General features: G+C 42.0%; 1 protein-coding gene across 3 annotated transcripts in view; it reads right to left on the reverse strand.

Annotated features, from left to right (window-relative positions):
• The window catches only part of CWC15 (CWC15 spliceosome associated protein), an 86,295-nt gene extending 77,549 nt beyond the window's left edge, over positions 1 to 8,746 (reverse strand). The window contains exon 1 of one of the 3 annotated variants that reach the window (XM_085621411.1): positions 8,612 to 8,746. The gene's annotated coding sequence lies outside the window, so the exon portion shown is untranslated. Of the gene's footprint in view, positions 1 to 3,662; positions 3,762 to 8,361; positions 8,491 to 8,611 lie in introns of those variants that run through there. The other 2 variants (XM_085621412.1, XM_085621413.1) reach the window with 2 other exon arrangements.
• Between the last annotated feature and the right edge of the window lie 258 nt (positions 8,747 to 9,004).

Genomic DNA, 9,004 nt, shown 5'->3' on the forward strand with positions numbered 1-9,004 from the left:
GATGGAAGGATCAGATGCCCGGGTCAGGAAGAGCGGGAAGAAATGGACAAAAGATACGGAAAATTAGAATTTAGATAGAGTCGCCTATAGGTGGTCAAGGAAAAGAGGTGAACCCAGACGTATAACCATAACCGGAAAAAACGTATGGGTTGCGAGTGCAAAAGGGCTATGAAAAGGAATGGGCGGATACTGCAGGTGCTGCACTTACGAGTTTATGTAAAAAGGGGAGCAAGGGGGGATGGGGGGGTAGAGAGGTCGCGGCAGCGTATTCTATGTATAGTTCCGCTTACCGTAGGTAAATCAAGTGGACTCTTGGGTCCGGTTTGGTTCAAAATATAAAATGGAAGAGTTTCTCGGTTATCTGAGGAGGGAGACAAGGAGAGGGGGAATGGGTGGGTTAGGATCGGAACTTCGTTGGGGGGAGGACGAGGGTTTCTGGCGGGGCCAAGCGAAGAGCTTACCTATTAAGGCGCGTCGCCTCAGTGGTCAGGTCCTGATCGGTCGGTTTGAAACAAGTGGGCAAAGGTGAGTGGGATATTTAGGAAGCATGTATCGGGTGGATCCGGGGGCGGATGTATGCGAGTGCGAGTACTTCCGGGGGGACCGGAGTGAAGCCAAGGGGTGTGTAAAGCCGTATGTAGCCGGCGCCATCTTGAAAAGGGTTAGATATGACAAGACGGATGGGGGAGCAGGTGGATTGCTGGAAAATATGGGTACATAAATTCTGGGATGGCGGAGAAAATGAAAGAATAAAAAATAAACAATAAATATAGCGAAGAGGAGAGAAAAAGACATCTGACCCAAGTGTAAACATCATAACATATGTATTCAGTTATTGATAGACATAGTAAAAAGAAAAGCTCATTCAGCATGGTCTCATACTTCATTAGAGTATGGGCCGTGGAAGTCCAACTGGGGGGGTTGAGGTTAGATACATGGTAATAGGATACAGTTTAAGGCTAGGTGAGCATCATTCATTCACCTAGCCATACATGCATCTCAGCATCTTTATTCAAGCAGAGTTTAACCATGTTGAAGTGGAGGATGAGCTCACTTTCCTCCTGAGTTTTAGTTCACGGTTACCTCCTCTTTTGGCTGGTCGTACCAGTTCTACACCAAAGAAGGTAAAGTCTTTTTTGTGTGGATGTTCATTGTGAAGGTGTTCGGTCAGCGGGTGACCAGAGTTATATTTATGGATGTTTCTGTAATGTTCTTGTATCCGGGTACGTAAGGGTCTGATGGTACTCCCAATGTTTTTTTTGTTGCAGGGGCAAATGATCACGTAAATGACAAATTGGCTGGTACAGTCTATCCATTCTTTGATATGGAGTTTTTTACCCTGTGACATCAGTACTTCAGTTGTTTTGTTGACGCTGAGTTTGCAGATGTTGCAATTGCGGCAAGTGTGGAAGCCCGCGGGTCTGTCCAGAAAGGTTGTTACCTTTTTTCGTCTGTCATTAAATTCTGAGCGGCACAACATACTTTTAAGGTTAGGTGCTCTGCGGAAAGTCATTTCCGGGTGGTCCTTGAGATGGTCATTCAGGCTGGGGTTGTATCTGAGTAGGTGCCAATGTCATTTCAAGATTTTATGAATGTGTTGATGCCCGTTATGGAAATTGGTGATGAAGCGGATAGCTGGGTCTTCCTCTTTTTTTGTGTTTGCCTTTCAAGGTTCTTGTCCGTTCAATTTTTGAGACCGTTTTGAGTGTGTTTTCCAAGGTATTGCGGTTGTATCCGCGTTGTTCAAGTCTGGATACTATTTCTTTGCCTTTGTCCATGAATACTTCTTCCTCACTACAGTTTCTGCTGGTTCGTAGAAGCTCTCCTTTGGGGATGTTCCTGATGTTGTGCGTAGGGTGACAGCTGTCTGCCCTCAATATAGAATTGGCAGTTGTTTCTTTTCTATGTAGTTTGCTTTGTAGAGAATTGTGTTTGACATATAGCGTTAAATCTAGAAAATGGATTTCTGTTTTGGAGAAATTGGCAGTGGTTTTGATCTCCCAGGGATTATTGTCCAGTTTTTTCAGGAATTCCTGAAGGAGTGTGTCTCCTTGCCAGATGCAGAGGATGTCATCTATGTATCGACGCCACATAATGATATGGTTTTATTTGTTTGGTTCAGCGCACTTTCAGTTTGTGGTGGAATGTCTCATCTCAGAATGCTATACATTTCTGAAAGGTACAAAAAATCCTGAATTCTACAAAGGATCATTTTTGAAGATCCCTCATGGTTTTCCCGAATAGACAAAATAAAAACAAATAATGAAAATAAGTAAGAAAAAATAGCCATTGGTGACAACATTTTCATCTGTATTTTTACGTCATGTTGGACAATTTACCATAGCAATATACCGTTATGTCCGATAGACCCCACTGGTTGCTAGGATATATCTATTTATTTGAAGGTTTATATAGGGTTTGTAGGTTGTTTAAAAACGTTTGATACCCAGCAGAGCAAACAACTGAGCTGCAGTTTAAAATCAGGGCCACTGGAATCTTATGATTCTACGGCATGGCGTTTTCCACATATTTATAGATTTGTTGCCTTTGCCTTCTAATCCATTGTTCCTGCATAGTTTCCAGATTTCATCCAAAGAATAGTTTCTAGCTCAAACGGATCAAAAGGTCATACAAATGCAGCACCTTGTCTTGCTATGCAGTGAAAGGCCTTTCGCAAATGGTCGACTGGTCACCTTTCAGTTGCTTATCGCTGTATTTGGGTGTAACACTGGTACTGATGTGAATCCTTTGGTTAGTGTTAACGTGTAACAATAATAAAATAATGAAGTAATACCATCACAAAATGTGCCGCATTATGCTGTACAATCTTCCTTTTCTTGCCACATATCTGTTATCCCTGCTGCATACTTTTGGTGTTCTCCTGCCGCATAATTCCAGTTTTCCTACTAATAATGATTTTTTTTACTGTATATTGCCCATACAGGAATTCAAGTAGTAGAATATAATGAATACAAAAAATGGGTATGAAGAAAAAACGTATTTCTGAAATCATAGTGCGGCAAGATTCAAAATACTTCATGAATATTAATATGGTAGTTTGCAAATTGCGACCCAATACAATTCCCTGCCATCACAGGAATGGTGACCTCTTTTGAGGCATCAGTAAAATATCAACATCTTGCAAATTAATTTCAGTCGTAAACATTGATGCATGGCATAACGATTCAGTATTTGGAAGGGACGCATACAACATGCCCCTCCCAAACACCAAATTGGTACCCGGTTCTAAACACATTTAGCACATAGAAAAGAGTTGTAGGATTATACGCATTTCCCCTGGTGCAACATTTGAAGGTAGCAAGTAAACACCAGTAAAGGTTTTTTTTGTAAGACCAAGCAGATCTATGGAAGAGTGTAAGAACTGCAAAACCCTGTACCGTGGTTAAAGATGGGAGGGAACCAGGCTAAGATGTGAAGTAGAAATAGCTCACTTCTTCACCAGTTTCAAGGTGGAATACCCATAAGCACCTTGAAGGTTCGCTGCTTGCCAACATAATGAAGACATTTTGGGAAGTTTACAGTGATGGGAGTGCTTGCAGTTTGTAGATCACAAATGGTTGGTAATTCACCCTCATCTCAAACAGCTCCAGAAGAACCTTCAAGATTGTCTTCCAAACACGAAACTTGATGAAGTAACTCACCATAAACCTAAGGCAACTCAGCTTCATCATCCACTCCGACCTCTCATTCAAAACTCATGCCATCAGGAAACCACAATTTGATGTCAGCTCGCAATCTTCTGTAAATACAAACCACATATCCACACAAACACATTTTTAAAAAATGGTCAAAGCTTTTGGTCCTCTCCCATATGAACTGAAGCAAGGCACTGCTCAACGGCAGTCTTGATTCCACTTCCACAAACAAACAAAAAACCACTATTGAACATGCTGAAACCACCCTAACAGACCTACACTGGCTGCACTTCTACACTCGAATTTCCAAGATCTCCTACAGTACCTACAAAAACACTGACAAAGAGTGCCTTCCCATACCCAACTTAAAATGAGAATTTCCGGAGGCTGAGAGGGGGGTAAGTAGGGAGCAATGCAATACGATTAGCCACAGCACAGCCAGGCTGAAAGCAAATACGTGTACACAAGAAATGTCCCGGAGACTAGGCTTCAGCTAGCTGTGCATCAAGGATTTGGCAGGATATTCTGCATCATAACAGGCTTGCTCTGACAATCTAGCACTCCTCTAATTCAGAAAATAACTTAAGACATCTCTTCTCAACCTGAACAGACACTGCCTATTCACCTCGCGCCAACCCTCCTACACACTAACACACCGATTACAGTGTAGTATCTCTTATGGATTTTTTAAACAATAAAGTTAGGAGTAAACATTATACATCAAAACAACATTTGTGCATAGTGTCCCAAGTGACAAAGGGAACCTAAACCTAAGTGACAATGTGAATATTAAATACAAGGTTTCCACAGTTTGTACAAGTCAACCATTATCATAATTCAATGTGAACAGCAGCTATATACAGTGATATGTGCTGGGGAAATGGTTCGCTTCTTCTGTATGTCGACGGCGTTTCGGCCCTCAAAACAATGTGGGGTCTCTTCAGGACTATTGATGAAGGGACATCTGAATATATTGTTGCGCAGCCTTGTGAAAATGATGTGCCACATGTGAAGAAGAGAGGAAAAAGGTTTACTCACATGAGGACCCGTCCGGGTACTCAATTGGAGGACAGGCTGTCAATCCAATGGGGTATGTAGGTGGGCCAGAGGGGCTCAATTAATTATACGCCACAGCTGTAGCGTTGTATAATCCCTTTGTGGATTAACAGTGACAATGCACTGAGAGTATTTCTCGGTAGAAGAATGGAAAAGCGGGACAAATGACCTGGTCATTGTACCTGATCAAGCTGACTGACGCGGCTTTTTCTGAATCTACACGCGGAGCGCTGTCCTGCTTTTCCATTCTTCTACCGAGAAATACTCTCAGTGCATTGTCACTGTTAATCCATAAAGGGATTATACAACGCTACGGCTGTGGCGTATAATTAATTGAGCCCCTCTGAAAAGACCCCACTTGTTTTGGAGGGTCGAAACTCCGTCGACATACAGAAGAAGCGAACCATTTCCCCAGCACATATCACTGTATATAGCTGCTGTTCACATTGAATTATTATGATAATGGTTGACTTGTACAAACTGCGGAAACCTTGTATTTAATATTCACATTGTCACTTAGGTTTAGGTTCCCTTTGTCACTTGGGACAGTATGCACAAATGTTGTTTTGATGTATAATGTTTACTCCTAACTTGGTTTAAAAAATCCATAAAAATATACTACACTGTAATTGGTGCGTTAGTGGTTCCTTCGCGCTCTGCCATTATTTAAACCCTCTATATCGCGATTGTGCTTATGTATCATGACCTCATAGTATATTATTCCACAGGAACCATTGTTTTTCCTATACAAGTTGGGAGAATAAAGCTCACAGACATCTTGTAGGCTTGGACAGATATACAAGACTAAAGAAAGAGCAAATTCTGGATCTCCTTAAACACCGCTTCCTTACACTTGGTTACGGTCTGATTTAGTCTACAATGGCAATCATATTCAAGGAACAGTGGATTTATAGACGGCCTGGAACCGTCAACACAGAAGAAACTGTTCTACAGTTGTATCAGTAAGAGTACTGTGCTGTATCACTCCTTGGTACTGCACTGCTTCACTTGACAAAGTTTGCAGTTTTTGAAGCCTGGAGGCAAGAAAGACCTCAAATGTAGTTGTAGCTTCAGGCACATCCATTAACAGAACACAATACTGACCACTATATGAAGCACTGGACGAGGACCTTTTCCGGCTATCGTGTCATATTAAAGGTGTAATTTCGAAATGATAGGCTGAGGCGAATGGCCATTCCGGGAGTTTAAAGTAAAAAACAAGTGATTGCTTATGAAGCATACTGAAACAACTGGGTGCTTAAGCAACGAGGCCAGTAGGACTTATGAATAATATCTTACTAATAAGTGTTTAACAAATGCAGTTTTGATTCAGATGACTACTATTTGAAACAACAAATTATACATGGGGATGACTCAGTTTGAGTGTAACTTATTATGCTGTTAATGCAAAAAAAGGTTCATTACGTTGCCATGTATAGAAAGAGTTTATGCCATTGGTAATAAGCAATCTGTAACACACAAATGAATTGTATGTAATGTTGTTACAGTCATAATACGAGGAAAGCGAAAAGGCGTTAAGAACTTAAAATAGAAGTGATTTTACAAAATCAACACATGCCAGTGGCACTACAGTGTGGTATTCAGAGCAGCATTTTATTCTGGAATGAATTTATTGAACTTGAATCTATTATATGGCAACCATCCATCTTGCACCAAGTCTTCTCGAGAAAAGCGATTCCGATTATTTAAAAAAAAAAAAACAGTAGATTTTTTAGGTGCATAGTGAAATTCCATCGAGAAGCCTGATGCACCTGCAGTCTATATGCAGTGAGGGTTCCACTCAGGTGCATCATAAAAGGGAAGAAATCGACTCAGATCCAAAGTATATAGGGCCAAAATCTTAACACTGTTCAAATATGAATGCACTGTCAGAAATAAGTTGCTAGCTGAGTGAAAAAGTTGACTGTATACATAAAGCAGCAGCCCTTTTGGTACACAGTAATTATTCTCAATACGTATTCTTTTTAATCTATGTGGACGAGCGGTATGAGGAAGGGGAAAATCAAAGAGTGGACCGATTACAGCTTTTTAGGTCTCGCCTGACCCAGCGCATGAGCTGGTGTGGCGAGACTTTTTGTGAGGGCTCCATAAAGTGCTACCATGGCCAGCCTAGAGCTACAGTGCATGTGCGCGGGGGCACGCTTGATCGCTATTACTTTCGCGGCCACACAGCCGCTTTGATGTTTGATCGCGATCACTTTCGCGGCCGCACGGGAGCTTTGATGTTCTCCGTGAGCCATTCTGTTAATGGTGGCACCCGTGCTTTAGCTTAAACATCTTAGGCTAAAGTCGGGTGCTGAGATTGCTTCAAAAGTAAAGAAATAGACAATTCTTTACTTTTGAAGCAATCTCGGCACCCGACTTTAGCTTAAGATGTTTAAGCTAAAGCACGGGTGCCACCATTTGTCTTGCCACTTGGCCCCTTGCAGTTCCCTCTCCTTTGTCAGAAGGGCAAATCCCTAATTGCTCAATGCCTAGTCCCCTCCTCAAGGTTGCTAAATGGATCGTTAGCCTATTCGAATACAAATGTACTATCTTTTAATAACCTGTCTAAACTTTTTTGATAAACCGTTGCTGACAGTATGGAGAAGGTAATGGGAGGTTTCCACCGAGAAAAGTTTTACATTTAAAGGTGCATCCACCCACAAAATTGCTCCCATACTAAGAAGGCCTCTCACTCCCTTCGGTATGTCTTGCTTGGTGTCCTAAGTAGGTCGCTCACATTAAAAACAAGCTATTGGCTATGCCAATGGTCTCGCTTTTGGGACCTTATAAGTATTTTGTTATGCAGCACAATATCCTTGGTACAACAAAAACTGTTGCATGGCTAAACACTTATAAGGTCCCAAAGGCGAGACATATTGGCTATGCCAATGCTTGTTTTTTGTGCATTAGAGAATTTAAAAAACATGTCATCTTAATATTGATGTCTTACAATATTTATTATACCTCAGGTAACATATTAAAGTAGCCTGAAATACATTAATGAATTAAAGAATAACTGATTTATGGGTCCTAGCCATTGACAAATTCTCTACGGAGTCCATCCACATAGAAATGCTATAAAGTAACGAAAAGATACAAACTAAGCCAGAAGCAAAATATGCACGATGCTACTTCTCAATAAGGTGCTGAACCAAAAATGATTACCTTCTAACTGAGTTACTAGCTCTATCTAAATCAACCCACCCTGAAAAATATAGCTTGAATCCCATCTAGTTTAAAACATCGTTAGCGGCACAGTGTCCTTAAAAACATATCCTAAGCATTCCTTCCATTACCCTGCCCAGTACCAGTGTCACAAATGCCAAACTTCAATACGCTGTGACCAATTTTTCTAGGTCAATGCGCTTAAATAATGCGCCACTTCCCAACTTTTTTAAAACATTGCTAGGATTTATTTGAAACTCCACCAATATCGTGTTGACATATAGGTCAATCGAATGCAGTATTACTGGCCCAGCACGTTTTAAACCCACCAACTTTCACACATGCGCGTCAAAAAAGTCCATGGTAAAATAACCCTAAACCCTGCTATTATCTATGAACACACTGTTATTCGTATTTCACTCTGACCAAAAGAGTGCGAGACCCTCAAACGCAGACGGCTGGGAATACCCAAACCTACCCGGAGGTGTGGCGCGATCACCTAGAGACTCTTGATTAGAGGGTCCCTCTATGAAGTCGAGGCGCAGGATTTAAAACACCGGAGCCCGTGAATGCAGCGGGCCTGAGGATCTCCCCTGCTGTAAACTAAATGTAAAGCAACACGCTGGAAAGGGACAGCTCCGACACAGAACGGAGCAGGGGGAGCCAGCAGCCATAGAGCAAGTGCCTGCTACCTACAACCCCAAAGAGGAAGCAGTGGATTCACTCACCAGGCAACGAGTGCGACGGCCCTGCCTGCGGACCTCAGCTCTCGCCCCAGCTGGGTGGGTGCACACTAGGATGGAGAGCTCCAGGCTCCGCTCTACAACTCGGCGACGAACTATGACGTCCTGCGGAAGGGAAACTAAGGACACGGCCGACATCGAAGAGGGACTAGATCGTTATTCCAATTTCTGGCGGCCATATTGCAGGTGTGCTGTCAAAGCAATGTCAGTTGAAAAAATACTGGACATACATTCACTTGAAAAAAGTAGTCACTGGCAATCGCTTCCAATTTTTCAGGTTGCTTATGTGTGACATCTCTATAGGTTTAGTGTACTTTTGCATACATGCCAACATTTTAGAGCAGGCAAGTGGAGGATTAAAAAATAATAATCGGTAGA

Source organism: Triturus cristatus, chromosome 8 (genome assembly GCF_964204655.1).
Source record: "Triturus cristatus chromosome 8, aTriCri1.1, whole genome shotgun sequence".
NCBI lineage: Eukaryota > Metazoa > Chordata > Amphibia > Caudata > Salamandridae > Triturus > Triturus cristatus.